Here is a 13,788-nt window from a genome sequence, read left to right on the forward strand (position 1 = left end):
CAAAGCAGTCAGTTGCTAAAATCTTGGTTCTACAGTTTCAGTAGATATCAATCAATACTTAGAAAGAAGGTGAATAGAACAACTGAGAAAATTTCTATGAGCTAATAAAAGTCACAAAAACTGGGTCTTGGACAAGGACCTGAGTGGGTAGTAGAACTTCAGTGAGGAAAGCACCACAAACCAAAACAGAGCAAGTGCAATGAAATGAAGAGAAAGAAAACAAGAAACAAGCAAAAAAGTATCTCTGTATATTAACCTTAAAGGTGGTGGTGAAAATGTATATAGTTTCTAAATATAGTTTAAATATAGAATCAACATTTGAAAGCTTTTTTTTTTGGATTGAAAAATTTAAAATTAATTTCTGCTGTTTATGTGTTTGTTAGAACAAGACAATATTTACATTCCACTTACAAAGTAAACCAAAGACAGATATTGTTTGGTCTTATGCTCTTTTGACTCTATTCACAGCAACAAAACGATACCATCATTTTTATGTGACTCATATGCAAAACAAAATTCATTCATCTGTGTGGTCTACTGATTGGAAACAAAATCAGATACTTCACTTCTAACTTCATCAAGCAAAAGAAAAATCAGTTGTGATTCCAAGAAGAGATGAACTCAATTGGTAAGAAAATATTTGTTTTACAATTTTTAGAGAGAATTATCAGTAGCATCTGCAAAAAAAAATGTCAAATGCCAGAGCATATTCTTTAATTTTTTAATTATATTATTATTTTAATAAAATCATAACTGGCGTATGAAGGAACACATTCCAGTTTTGGAAAAGTGCAGTTTAATGAATATTGAAATTTCCTTCTGTATACATAAAAAATAAAGTTCAGCTGTCACTGAAAAACATCTTATTTTGGGCTCTACATTAGTAAGCTGTCAACTTCTTGAACACCAAAAAGATACTTTGTTTTATGCTGTCACAAACTTACTTGATAATATTGACTTTATTTTTGTACATAGGTACAGCTTTACTTCACTTGTTCTGTTTTCATTTCTAACCTTAAATTCTGTAATCTAAAATATATGCCAACTTACAAAGATTTTTTTTTTTCTATTTTGTTTTATTTCTGTTCTCAGATTTGTTTTCCTGGTACTATAACATTTTGTGATGAAGTGGCATTGAATGTACCTAAGTTTAATTACCATAATTGCCTGATCAAATTTTCTATTTGGGGATTGGTCAGTGGGATTGGGGAGTTAGCCACAAGAATTTTATATTAAAACTAATTTAGGAGAAAGGTGCTGTTCCATTTACTTCGCTGGTCAATGATACAGGGTGAAACCTAAAATCTTTCATACACCGGGATGCACGATGAAACTGTCAATGCTACCCTCAGATGTTTCTAAATGGTTGCATATTAGACTTTGTAGATAAAGCTTCTCTAAATGTCTCAAAAAAAATTTACCTTAGATGGCAAGTCTAAAATCTCAGCAATACAAAGTATCAGTATAAAACACATTCACTTAGTCCTATTTAGAATTTCTGCATTTAATGTTTTGGGATAGGCAATTGAAATCATTAATAGGGAAGTTTTTTACATTTACTTTGGGCACAAAGGTTTTTGTAGACTGGTTTGCAAGAAAGAAGGTAGACCTAAAAAAAGAGAAATAGTATATATTGTTTAGTATGCATGTTTGACACTCAGGTTTATTGATATGTTCTGCCTTTTATAAGATGAATACTATGACAAATGATAGAGAAGAGATCGCACGTCACTATCTCTGTTCTATCTATGTACTGCCAGTGGGCAAAGATTTCTCATTTCATACATCATTTACAACTTCCTTCAGTAATTTTACACAGTTCATATCCTTGGTACAAGGCATAGCAATTATCTATACACATATATGCATGCAGGCATACTGAATATGAAAACCATGTGGTTCTAAAGAGTTGCAAAGTTCATACACTCCAGTCAATAAAAGTTGCTAAAAGCTTTCTTATTTTAACTGATGCCCCAGTGTTACCTCTGAAATTGGTTATTTCAGGAGGTCTTTTAGGGTACTGTTGGCAAAATATTATTTTCCATTTTTCTGATTGCTTTTGTATCCCTAAAGTTATCTTTAAAAAACTTATGTTCCCAGCCAGGCCCCTCGGTGGCTCAATGGCTTAAGCATCTGACTCTTGACTTGGGCTCAGGTCCTAATCTCTGGTTTGTGAGATTGCCCCCTCCCCCCACACCACCCACTTACCCACCTCCCTGCCTTGGGGCTCTGCACTAAGTGTGGAGTGTGCTTAAGGAGGGAGCTCGCCCTCTCCTTCAGCCCTTCCACTCCCTGGTACCTATCTCTAACAAAGATTAAAAAAACATGTTCTATTTTCTATACACTCTAACTCTTCTGCCTAAATTAGAATAAGAAAAATTCAATATTGCATTCTGGAATGGGAAAAAAGCAAGTCTAAAATGTAGATTTTCAATTTTAAATGTGAATAATTAGAGTAAGACAGCATTTGGTTCTGTTGGGCTTTCTAAAATTATTTTAAGTTCTTATAGTTCTACTTTTTCATCTAACATAGTACACATAACATCTAGAGAGGTTATAAATTGCTAAATTGATACATAATTTATGATCTCCAGAAATAAATTCTGCACTGTTTCATGTGTTAATAATCTATAATTAATTTTAAAATTTCAAATTTCTACATTTTTTCTCCAAATATTATTATTTTTAATATTCTGGCTTTCATTATGTGTGGTTAGAATGATGAATGGTGACTATGTAGTTTCAAGAGTACCGAAAGTAAGGATTCAGATTCAATAAACACAATGAATCCTACTAGCTATTATTAATAAATTAATTTTCAAAATTATTTTATATGTTGACATGCTGTATACCTGCACCTCCGCAACCATGATTTCTTGAGATTTGTCCCTTTCTTTTGGGAAATGACTGCTTCCAATTTCCTTTTATTAGCCTTTCCTTGTTGGTATCCCTGGTGCATCAGGCTGCATAAATCTATATATGGAAAATAAGACTTCTCATATTTAGGTCCTTGTATTTTAAGATAAGATAGGAACATATAAACGGCATGTTCTACTTTGTGACTATTTCCATTACTAATGTTTGATAAATGCCCAAGAAATTAGAGGTCTTGGTTTATTAGTAAAATTCAGGAAAATAGATTGCCAGTGCTATTCTCTCCCTGACCATTTTCTTGTCCTTGAATTGGTCCCTTTCTACACATAAATATTTCATCTGAAAAATGAAGGAAACAGGATAATTAACAAAAATTTTAATATTAATATAGGTAAGATCTTTTTCATTAGCCATGATGCCAGAAATGTTATATGCCTGGAAAAAAAACAGTTTTGCAAATTCCTTTTAAGGATACAAAATGAAGACCCTATGTTTTAAATTTAAGATGGTTTTAATGGCTACTGTAATTTAAACTTAACTTCATTTGCCTATGATCCTAGTAATGTTACAGTCAATGACAAATGAAAACTATAGAAATAGCTCCAGTGTATCTTAATTTTATGGATAGTCACATTAAAAATAAACAGGCTAGCATTTTCATTGAACGCTCAAATTAAGATATCATATTCTGTTGATTAAGAGTAAGTCACAGATCTCATCCACACTTAGGGAAAAGAGATCACATAAGGTCATGGACACTAGGAAGCAGGGATGAAAAGCTGCTCTTAAAGCAGCCTTTAAGAGCCAGTCTGCCATATTTTGTAAATCAATAGTTTAGGTATAATTCATTTTCAAATAAATGCATAAACAAAAATAGAAAAGTTAAGATGTAATTCAATCATTTTTACTTGGAAACTAGGAAATTTGGCTTTGCTGTTAGCAAGTTGCATGGTACTCAGTGACCTGAGTTACCACATCTCTGGTCGCAGGAGGGATTGTATCGAACTCTGAAAATGGAAGGGGTTGGACTGGAATGATTACTAAAATCCTTTCTCGGCTCTAGACTTCTGTAAGTCCTAGAATATTTGGAATATATAGAGTTATTCAGTGAACTAAATAAAGGTTTTACTTTATACTCTTGACATTTATCCAGAAGTTTGTCTCCTTTATGGCTTATATCAGGAAGGCTAAATCTATCAGGATTTCAATTTAAATGTATTTCTTAATTTCCTCTCTAAACAAGCTATAGAAAATAGTGGAGTTAATGGTTAAGAAGGTGGGTTCTGGAGTCAGGTGTTTGAGTTCAAATCCCAGCTGTTCCTCTCATTAACTGAGTAACATAGGGCAAAATATTTTAAACTCTCTTCATTGGTAACACGACATGATAATAGCACCTATTTTAGAAGATCGTCACCTCACAAATACTAATTATTTCATAAATATTAGCTTTTGTAGATTTTGTCATCATTACAATGTAATTCCATTAGGTTAGGCAAGGAAAATACATACAAGATGAATAATAAACTTTCTTTGCCTTCAAGGAACTGCCAGAAATGGTGCTTTATTGAAATATTTCCTCTTCTAGGTAGAATATGTCATTATAAAAAATGTTTTATTCCCCTTGAGATTTATCAGTAACCAGGATATAGTTGGAATTCTTGTTTAATTTGATAAATATGGTTATATTAATAATTGAATAATTTCTGTTGGATTTTATCCAACATTCTCAGAATTAACTAGGACAAGTTTTCTTTTTAATATAAAGATAATGTCTACCTTATGAAATGTTCATTTTAATTCTGTATATTCTGTTCTTTTGTGAGCAGATTTCCAGGTACAACACTTCATGGTTATTAATAAATGGGCCATACATAAATTATGCATTAAGAAAAAATGAAAGACAAAAGCACTGAGCATCTCTTTTGCTAGTTAGAGGAAGCAGTTTTACTGTCTGACATTGAAGACAAGACAGTCAGTATAATTTCATAGAATTACAAGCAGCCAGATTCACACCCCACCTCATCTTTCAAACTCTCTTTTGTTCTCTACACAGAAAAATCTCGTGGAATGAGAAATAATCATGGAGGGACAACCATTTTACTTTAAAAGAGAATCTTTACCCATACACCTTTCTGAAATTATTTTTAGCACATGGTCTTAGGTTTTCAGTCTTTGAACTTCTTCTATGACACAAGGGGACAAACTCAAAAATCCAAGAACTGCAGGAGTCAGATACTGGAAAACTCTAATAAAAGTGGACATCTTTGACAGCTGACAAACATAATATGAGTGTGATGAAGCATGTCAAATATTGATGTGTTTCATGAATATGTGTGTGTCTTTTGAAAGAATTGGCCAATAAGATGGATGAAAGGCAGATCACTAATAAATCTCTCTTATTCTTAGCTTCGTAAAGAGGAAAAGAAATATCAAGAGTTGAGAAGAGAAATACTCTCAAATAGGTGCAATCTTAATTGGTAAAAGTTACATCAAATACTTTTGAGTGTGCACCCAATCTGAAGTTATCTTTTTGCTTTACTTATTCCCTTCTTTGTTTTATCTCTTTATTTGGAATGTCTAATCCAAGATGGCAAAGATCTTGTATGTTTTGTTCATCACTTTAACCCTTTTCCTAATGGCTATTGTTGGTGCTCAGTAAAATATTCAATGAATGAATGAGGAGTCAAGAGATTGTGATTCTTATTTTGCTTGCAACTAAGGAGCTAGAAGACCTTAGGATAATCACCTGTTGGAGGCTCATTTTTTTCACTTTTAATATTGTGCCATAGCCATAATGTGCCTGGCTGGGTCAGTGGGTAAAGCATGTTACTCTTGATCTTGGGATCATGAGTTTGAGCCCTAAGTTGGGCTTAGAGCCTACTTAAGTAGAAAACAAATGATGGTATAGACTAGATGGCTAATGTTTTTTGCAGCACTAATATTCATTGATGGCATGCGAGATTCAAAGGTTCACATGATAACCAACTCATGCTTTTACAGAAAACTTCAATTATGTAATGGATTTAATTTGACCAACATTTATTTTTGTTTATGGAACATTTATCCAAGATGAAATTATTTATGTTGTTAATTATCAATACTCTTTTTAATGTCTGCTTGTTGCTCCTGATTAAACCATGTTTTTGGTCTGATGAATCCAGTGTTGGTTATTTAGATGCCTAAGTAAGGTAAAAATGAAAGATTCTCCTAAGTTCACACTGAGGTTTCTTTAAAAAACAATTAGGTAAATTTTTTAAATGATGAATTTCTACAAAATTCTAAATTTAGGCAAATCTATTAGAGAGAGAAAAGAGAACATTGAGAGATACTTAGTTGTTTCCAAATTTAGTGGTGCTTTGAACATCTTGGATGAGTTCACATTAGAGGAATCTTCTTTTATCTCTTTTTGTATTCTGTGTGATGAATGTAAATTCAATATTATACTAAATGCTTTTGAATGATCATAACTAATCATAATAAGTTAACTGATCATAACTTCACTGAATGGTCAGGTGATTGAATTTATAATTGTGGAAAGATATTACTGAAAGTGGTGAAAAAGAGTTAGGTTCCTTTTGCCCCTATGATGATGTTTTAATTTCTAATTGTCCATATATTTCTTTTGCAAGAGCGTCTAAGTACTGTAAACAATATTTTAATAGACCAATATATAAGATTCCAAATATATTTCGTTTCAAACATAAACACTTACTAGGTTGATATAAAGGTAAAATAAATTTTAATATTTATTGAAAATGTTTGTAAAATCTTTGATTTTCACTGTAATTGCAAAGAGGAATGTGAAAAGTGACTAAGCACTAGGGGAAACAAGTGCTATATATTCTCATTTAAAGAACACTATGATGTTCATATTAAAAACGATGTTCTTCAGTTAGTGGAATTTACTTGCTAATTGAGTCTCAAATGCTAGTAAGCATTGTTTGCAGATTTCTAACTTTTGGGCAAATGTACAAAAATGTGGGCTTCTGAAACTTGGAAAACCATCTATGTTAATCATTTTTATCGATATGTCTTCCCTTTAGACCATTAGAAAATAAAAGTAGTCAAAACTAAAGTTCCAAAGAGGAAAAATGAAACTAGTGAACTCTACTGATGTTTAACTTCCTAAGAATGTCAGCATACAATTTGCCCATACAGGTTCCATTAAAGTTAATGGGAGTCGTGTGACTAATTCTCTCTGTAGGGTACTAAAAATGTACCCTGCAGTATTAAAAAGTCTGAACCTAATTTTTACTTTCTCTTAACCTTGATTATGTTCTATTAAAGATGGATACTTTCATTATCATACCCATATATAGTAAAGTTTATATAAAGATTTGAAAATAATCTATTTGAGGGAGAGGCTGAATTTATAGGGGTCAGAGCAGAATTTTAATTAGTGTTGCAAATATGAGTAATGCTTTCATTATAATGATAAAACAAGCATGAGTATCTGTAATTTACCCTCTAGCTATACAAATGGGAACTTAAACCTCAATGAATTCAATAAATGAAACATTTTCAGAACACTTACTTAAAATCAGGTCTACTTTTTAATCAGTCATGTTTTAAGTGAATGCTTATTAATAGATCATTAATAAAACATGCTTACAGAATGAGATTCCAAGAAAGAGGTAAGATGACTAAAAGACAAAGAAAGTAAAAATATCTAATGGATAATTTTTAATTTTGTTTTAAGCAATTTAGTTTTAGTAAGTTACATATTTATTTCAAATTAAAACTGAATTCTAAATTATTTTTTCAGTTATGTTTATGAAGATAAAACACTACAGATAATCTTGCCTGTGAATTCATGACCCTTTTATACTGCCTAGGTTCCCTCTGTTTTTGCCATTCAAACTAAAATATTAATCTCATTTCTTTTCCTTTAAATAATTTCTGCCTGACTTCTATCACTACCTGGGGGAATGAAGTTATAAGGTTTTTATTGTTAAAGAATGCAAAATGAAAAGAAAAATATATACCTGAATAAATACCCCACCATCCATTTTTCACTGAAATCAGCAGCTGTGCTGCAAAAAAGGGACATGCACAAAATATTTCCTAAGTACAAAAAACACTGGAAAAAGGCAGGCAATATTGCAGAACAATAAATAAAGCAAAACATTCTCCAAGGGTCCAGAATTTGGTTTGGATAACCATCCAGAAGGCAAAATTCTTCCCCGACACCAACATAAACTGCTGATCTTTTTATGTTACACATTTATCTTTTCTGGGATTTTATCACATGATTCTCTGTGTCTAAATTAACAAGAGAATCCCAGGAGTTTGGGTTGGGCTGGGGAGGAGAATAGTTACTATTGTAAGTAAGTTCACAGTTTCCAATTTATTGAAATTAAGTCAGATACTTAGCTATTGAACTTCATCAGATTCTAGAGTTTCAGTTCAAGATCTCATTTCTTAGAATTCACTTTGAAGCTTGCAACCTTTCAGTTTTGCGTTGCAACTTGCTTTTGTGATCTGTAGGCTTTCAGCATCCAAACTATGAGGGGCTCTTTGGACCCTTTGGATTTTGGCTTTCCAGGCTGATTTGTGGCATTGACCTTAAAGCAACAGAGACAGAAGACTTTTCTTTAGCCCTTACTATTTATAAGTTACTCTTGAATGAGAATGAAAACTGAAATGCATTTCTTGGAGATATGTCTGGCAATCTGGGCTACACCAATAGCTATACACCTCTCACAGGTTTAGCACAATTTTGATCTGAATTGTTCTGATTCTTGAGGTAACTTTAGAAGGCACCACTTTTTGTCCATTTTTAAAGACATAATAAGGTGTATCTTGAATTAAAAATAATTCTCCCGTACAAATATCATTTTTTTTAATTTTGAAGAGTGAAAATTATATTTAGATTTTGCAATGCCCTTTGAAATAACTAGAAATACCCTTGGATGTTTGGATTGTTTGTTGCCACTTTTAAAGAATGTGTTATTGGTATACTTTGTGATTTTGAAAGAAGAACAGTTGGATGAGTTGAGAAGATGACTCTCAGACTCTGAATTAAGTATAATGTGCCAAGAAAGTGTAGTGACCTGAAATATTACTTCTGTACAATGCGTGTTGGTGTTTCTAGCAGAAGAACTAATCCTTTCTCATTAGGACAGTGCCTCTTCTGTGGGCCTTGGGTCTGAGCTCTTCTTTTTAATCTCTCAAATTCTGTGACTCTACTTCTCTTTCTGATGCACATCCATAGGAACCTGCTTTGCTTCCTGATTATTTGGTTCTTCTTTTGTATCAGGCTAGAAAAGGGTTATTCTCTTTCTACCATAGCATCCAAATTATACTGAAATTAGTTCTTTAGGAGACTGTCTTCTTCCTTAAAATGTAAGTACCCTAAGGGTAGGGACCATGTTTCACCAACATTTACAGACTGTCTTACAACTGTGCTTAAACTTCATTGAGTGTAATAGCATGGGATACATGCTTCCAGAAAGTTCTCAGCCTTTTAATCTATAATTGCTGCACATTGAATTTTTTAAATAGACCTAATTTGCATGACAAAGCCTCTGTCAAGGATATTTCTTTCATTTTAGTTATTTTTGCCCAAATTTGCTCTTCCATAGTTCTGTACTATGCTTAAAGGTGAGCTTCTCTGTATGCCCCATTACATGTGCTCCACAAAAGCCTTCTACGAAACACTTCCTACAGGATGCTGCTCCTGGGGACCATCTCTGAATTCCCTATACCCTTCAAGCATGCTCCAAATATGCTATGGAAGTGGAAGCCAGAGGTCCTGGCACAAAGAATTGCCTTTACAGCCGTCCCTGTGGCTGGGACTGCGAGGTCTACATTACCATGTGTTATGTGATGATTCAGTTCACCCCGATTTGCCCTTTGGGAACTGCTGTGAAAACTTCTTTTGTACAGTAAATCATGACAGCATTTGGCCTTCATTTGGTGGGTGAATGCATGGTTTATATATTAAAGCCATTTTTCCCCCTTTGGAAATACCATGTGGCATCAATTTGTTTGTAAGCACAAATCAAATGGCAGTTTGGGATTCTCCAGATGATCCAGAATATGCTGTAGAAAGTTTCTAAAGGTTATCAGAGCAGTGAAAACCTAACATTGGAAAAAATTAAGAGACTACTTGAATCCCCAAGAATATGTCTATATACCACAGAGGTCCTTGGACACTTGGAGAAAATCTGATCTGAAACTTTAAAAAATGCCAGGCTGTTAAAATATATTTGACCTATAATAATAGGTCACAAATGAGTATCCTATTTAGAAATAGACACATTTTCCGTGTGCTGTGTGTGTGTGTATTTGCAGAGCTGAAATCTATTTGTTCCACCCAGCCAGCCAAATTTTACAGTATTAGTTTTCAACCACAGGTGAAATTAGGATATAGAACAAGAAGCAGTGTCAACTTAATAGCTTCCACTTTTCAAATACGTTGTATATGAACAAATATGGTAATTCCCTGAATAACTGCTCACTGGTCTGCCCCCACCCCCTCCAAGGAATATCCCAGGCTCTGCACTATGGGTTTCCAAATTTATCCACCCAGCCATACTTGTGGCTCTTGTGGTTGGTCTGTGGCCTGAAACTTAACTTGCCCAGCAGTTCTGTTTCCCAAAATAGGCTCAGGAAGTTTGTGACCATGTTTGGTTTGTTCCAAGGGAGCTGCATTTATTTAATGAGGTTGTGAACATATACTAAGATTTGTATATGGCTCATCAAATAAAATACATCTTCAACTCTCTTTTCACTTCAGTACGTGGTTTGGACTGGGCTGTTTTACAAGCACATGTGTTTATCATATGACTTTATTTGGGGACAAACATGATTTCCTACATTTAGGATACAGTTTCTGAGTAGCTGAACACTTTACTTCATTCCTCCCTATTCACGAAAGAACATACTAATCTTGGTAGTCCTTTCCCATTATTCCTGGCAGGTTTCTGTGGATACTAAGGTATTCTATTTAATTCAAATGTGCCCATTTATCAAAGTAGGGAGATAGAAACAAAACAAACAAAACAAAACAAAACAAAACAAAACAAAACTGAAGCTTTACATCCCTTTTCACTAAATAAGACATATAAGTAATGTCTTCCTGTGTGCCAAGGGGATTAGGAACCCTCTTATCAATTATATGCATTTATGGAAGTGATGTGTTCCACTGGTTTGATCTACCTCTGTTGCTCAGCTTCTCTGACATTAGGCAAATCATTTACCTCATAGGTCACTGGCTTCTTTGATTTTTATACAAAATGTCTTCCTTAGCACAACAAAGAAGGCATTGTGACTAATATTGATAATAGCTAGAAAATACATTTTCTTCTCTCAGCCTCTATCATAACTTATAGAGCACCAGAGGTGGTCTTTTACTAAATGAGCCTTGGTGAGTAGTTAAATGACTCACCCAATATCTTCCAGTTTACTATATAATGTAATAAAGGACATTCTATGAATAAGCCAAATGGATAAAATGTCTTTCATTTGATGATTCAGATCCAATCCAATCAAGAATAATATTCCATAGAGTTTATTTCCTGTAATTGCAGAGATAAAATTGATTTTTCTCATATTTTTCTCATGTTATTGTTTTTTTTTTTTTCTTCCAGTGTTTGCTACAGTTACTGATTGTGAAAGAAGACCAGAAATAGAATTTGTCATTTAAAACTTCACAAACTTCATGGTGCTTCTTTTGAAAAAAAAAAAAAAATCTAGAGCTGGTAATCTGGATGAAATTCTGGTGAGGATTCTTTCTTAGAACTTTACAGGAAAAGAAAGGATGGGTGAAATGGGGGTTGCACAATCTTGTCTTGGAGCAAAAGACTCATTTGGCAACTTCTGGCATTCCTTAATAAAATTCAAATTATGAAAAAAGTTAACCTGGTCCTTTTCGGTTCCCTTGGTCTGGGTCAAGGATTTGGCCAGTGCAGTTACTACATTCAGGGGACGGGGCCAAGGATTTGATGGCACTATGGGTGTTTTGGGTGTGTAATATGTGAGCAAGTAAGTACGCTGACACCGACAGTAATATGAACAGGCATGGTCACTGCAACTTTTCTCAAGTTTTACAGTACTTCAAAATAAAAATTAGAATTTAAAAAATTTTAAAAGTTAAGGCGGTTAAAAAATAATTTTACCGGAATATCTTATTATACATTTATCTCCTGTAGAACCTTACAAATACATATACATACACACATATACATGGTATATATATTATCTTTATGTCTTTTAGGTGTTATATATGCATATTCATGTATGTATTATCTTTGTGTATTTACATTTATAGGTATATTCTTATTGTTCTGATTTCTCATGATTCTGATACATTTAAGAGCAAAAGAAAAAAAATCTTGCAAAGCAGTTCAGTAAGACAATAAAGAGGAAGACTTTTGAGTGTGTAAAAGATTTATCCAAATATTAATAGTTATAATGTATTGGTCTAAATGAACCATCATGGTGGATTTGAGTACCAAATTAGGATAGAATGAAAAGAGAAATATATTTAAGTTTGTTCTGATTTTTGAAATATTGCTCAATTAAAACCCTCCCTAATAAAGATGAGTGCATTAGTTAAGGCTGCCTAAGGGAAAGTCTGATTTGTTTCCTGGCTATTAATGAATACTTTATGTGACTATTTACTCCTCTATGAAATAAAAATAAAGGTGTTCCCACAGCAACACCAACAGTAGATGTTAATATTTTTATTTTACTTTTCCTGATGGAGGGCTTAATACAAACCCTATATTCCTTTTTTAAATGGTCAGAAACAGAATTTGGGAACTTCTTGGAAACGTTTTTTATTTATTTTTAAGATTTTATTTATTTATTCACGAGAGACACAGAGAGAGAGGCAGAGACACAGGCAGAGGAAGAAGGACGCTCCCTGAGGGGAGCTTGATGTGGGACTCGATCCCAAGATCCCAGGATCACGACCTGAGCCAAAGTCAGATGCTCAACCACTGAGCCACCCAGGCGTCCCTAGGGAACGCATTTTAGTTCACATATACCTCCTCAATTAATTTTATCTACTCAGAAACTATAATTTATGGCAAACGTGCTGAATCTAAGCTAATTTTCTTTCTTAAATAAATGAAGCAGTATCTAACACGTTCCTGATATGATCTTCACCTGATCACAGAAACAGGAGGTCCTTGTGCAGACGTAACACCTTCTTCAAACAGATGACCCTGGGCAAGCAGGCTTGGAATCAAATATTGTGGCCATTGGCTTGCAGGTTCTATTTTGAACAGGCAAATTCTGGAAGAAGAATGTTCTATTTTTTTTTTCTTTAATAGAGTGATCCATACAAACCACACATTTCCTTCTTGCCACGTGTAAGATCTGAGCTGAAGTATTGCATGAAAGCTGTACGTAATAGCAAAGATGCTACTACTCTGGAAAACAGATGAAGGCTTATATGCACTAATATTTAAAAAAATAAAGTCTTTAAAACACAGGACTTAAAGTGCTGTTTGTCTCTGATGAAACTTAGTAAAATGGTGAAAGCTTGGTGTCAGCATGATACCCTCTCCAAAAAATTCACCTTAGGGTGACATTGTGAGCATGAGCAATAGTAGCTCTCAAGGCAGAAACTCCTTCAGAAAATTCACTCTTCTCCTTGAACCTCATCTTTAGTAACAGTGTGGTTACTACAAAATTAAGGACTGTGATCTTCTTTGCAGCCCCGTGCTGCTGGTAAGCACCCAGTGCCATAGCTCAGCAAGGCCTACAATAATCACTGGATACAATGGGAGGTGAAGGAGGCAAAGTGGCAGAGAGCTCTTTGGCAACAAAGTTTATCAGAAATATTATAGTTTTACCCAGAAATATCATAGTTTTAATCTCAAGAACCAGTGCATTCTTTAGTCTGAATGTCAGACTAATTTATTTTTGCGTTTACATCTCAAATAAAATACAGAGATGTTG

General features: G+C 33.7%; 1 long non-coding RNA gene across 1 annotated transcript in view; it reads left to right on the plus strand.

Annotated features, from left to right (window-relative positions):
- LOC140595182 (uncharacterized) overlaps window positions 1-11,605 on the plus strand; it is a 45,010-nt gene extending 33,405 nt beyond the window's left edge. Inside the window, exons 5-6 of the long non-coding RNA XR_011996621.1 lie at window positions 469-628; window positions 11,469-11,605. This is a non-coding gene — a long non-coding RNA (uncharacterized lncRNA). The remainder of the gene's footprint in view (window positions 1-468; window positions 629-11,468) is intronic.
- The last annotated feature ends 2,183 nt before the right edge of the window (window positions 11,606-13,788 follow it).

This window comes from Vulpes vulpes, chromosome 13 (assembly GCF_048418805.1).
Source record: "Vulpes vulpes isolate BD-2025 chromosome 13, VulVul3, whole genome shotgun sequence".
Classification (NCBI taxonomy): Eukaryota; Metazoa; Chordata; class Mammalia; order Carnivora; family Canidae; genus Vulpes; species Vulpes vulpes.